The following is a 2,558-nucleotide window of genomic DNA, read 5'->3' on the forward strand; positions in this document are numbered from 1 at the left end:
TTTGTGAAAGAAGCTGTGACCGTGGGGAAATGGTATCAGCTTTCTCTCTCTTGTTTTTATGTCCAGAGCAGCCACAGATCTATGGAGTGACACAAAACTCTCCCAGACCAAACAGAAAAACAGGAGCTGTCCAACCCCATTAAGTGCAGTTGCTAAGGAGTTTGTTTTTACTACTTGTGGCTGTGTAAGGAGTTTATAGCGTTCACAGGACTTCAGAAGAAGGAACTTCAAACAGAAAACCTTCCCCTGACCCTTTATTGTGGCAGTGGTATTTAGAAACCATTTCACTTGCAAGAAACAGATCATATGCCCATATTGCAAATCATATCAATTTTTTCGCAGAGACTGCTGCTCGGCTAGGCCGCACGTCTGACTTGCTGCCTTTCAATCGTCTGACTAGTCACTTGTCTGACCTGCAGTCAGCCAATCAATCTGCAACTTAATATTATTATTATTAACTTAATAATAATTCATAGTTTTCTAGAACTTGAAAATGTCCACGTCCCTCTCCTCTTTTTTTCCACAATTAAATAAAAAGTTACATGTTTATTTCCAACCATCAATGAGACAAGTGTTTATATACCCATTGCCTTGTCTTCAATATGCTGTGATTTACAGTGCTCTCAAAAAGTATTAAGACAGCAAATCAAAAGCCAGCTTTTGCTTCACAGGCAAGCAATTCGTATTTCTTATCCTGAGATGAATATAAATGACATGAGCAATGCCAAATTAATGTGATTTAAGGAATCTTATTGATTTAATTCTTGGGTAGGAAGAAAAGCTTGATTTCTGAGGCCAGGTGCATTTGGATAAAATAAGGGCATGTCCGTCCGTTATCAAGGAGCTCCTGGTGGAAACGAGGGCGAGCTGGAGACTATCCCGGAGGCGCTGTATCACTCCTCGCTGTCTAGATGAGACTAGTCCTTTGCAGGGTCACAAAGACAAGGGGAATTTAGTATATTAATTAAAATGAGGTGACAAGAATAGGGAATTCCCTGCAAAACAAAAAGTGAGCATGCACACTCCATGCACAGATACCTGATTCCACAATCCAATCCAGAACACTAGAGCTGTGAAGTAGATAGATAGATACTTTATTGATCCCGTGAGGGAAATTGCAGACTGGTAGCGGTGCTTACTACCCTGCCACTGTGCTTCCCAGAATCTGACATGCCAGAGTCAAACTGAGCCAAAGCACTCTTTCAGGCGACCCTTTTGATCCTTTTTAAGACCTGTGTGTTTGTTTTTAAGAACAATCTGGGAGCTGAAAATGCTGTGGCAGCAGATCGTTTTCCAGGCTCGGGCGTGTGTCGGGGAAGGGTCTTCCGTGGTAGTTCCTGACTTCCTCTCACGCATTGCTCTTCGCCGAGACCTGCTCTCCAGTTCCAGCACCCGGAGGAGGGACCTCCACTTCCTCGTGTGTGTGGGTGAGCTCCCACCAGGGGCAGGAAGAGGCGAAGCCTGTGGCCTGACCTCCCGCGCTGCCGTGGCAACGGTACACTTCGGCCACTTCCTGTTGGACTCTCTGTCCCGACAGGGAGCGCGACAGGCTGTTTGCACGGCTGCCCTGATGGTGAACCCGGACTGGACTTCTGAAACCCATGTGATTACTCAGCTGTGTCGCACTTGACGCAAACCTCCGGCTCATAATAGCCCTGGTCTTTCTCTGGGTTTTTTTATGCATTCGCAAAACTGATTCGGGAGGCAGAACCGAAGATTCAGCATCTTTTACATTTGAGGTGAATACACACTTCTAGAGCCTGCTGGGATAGGTTCTGGCTCCCCCACAGCTCTGTATTGGATAAGGTGCCTACAAAATGGATGGGATGGATACAAGAGGGGTAAAATCAAACAATGTCGGCTTCGTGAACCAAAATCCAACAGCAGAAACCCCCTTTGATTTAGATGGGGATCTGTTTCTACCAAGTTCCTAGGTTACACTGGAAGCAGAAGGTGCTTTTCTTTATTGCAGGTGGCCTGGTGACTGTCCCAGCCGATCAGCAGACTTACTAATTGAGAATTAGCTCTCTTTCCTCTCAATCTGCCAATTAGCCCAGGAGAAGCAGTTACCTCACTGAGTCCATCAATTAGGCAGGTGTGGATGCCTGAAACTGTCTTGCACTGTGCATAATGTATTATATCATTTCATATTTTATGTTAAATCAACAGGCATTAGTAGTCTGATTCTGCTGAGATGGTCCTGCTTCTCAGCAGCACATACAAATAATTTATTTTCACCACTTTTTCAAGTGACTTGTTCCACACTTCCGAAAGTATATACTGTATAGCTATCCTATATGTATTGGTGGAGCTCATCCATATTCACTTCTCTGATTCATAGCGACTCATTGCTGTTAAAACATACAAATGACTTGAAAGAAGTTACTTCCTCGAGCCTTACTTTCAGAATCCCCAATATGTTCCTCCTGTTCCTTGCTCTATCTTCCAACAGCGAAGTACAGTTCACGTCGCCAAGCCACTGTGCCTCTTACAACACTACAAAAGAGCCCTTCCCCATGTCTCCAGTGAGCAGCATCCAGCTCTCTCCTTATGTGACC

This window comes from Lepisosteus oculatus, chromosome 12 (genome assembly GCF_040954835.1).
Source record: "Lepisosteus oculatus isolate fLepOcu1 chromosome 12, fLepOcu1.hap2, whole genome shotgun sequence".
Taxonomy (NCBI): domain Eukaryota; kingdom Metazoa; phylum Chordata; class Actinopteri; order Semionotiformes; family Lepisosteidae; genus Lepisosteus; species Lepisosteus oculatus.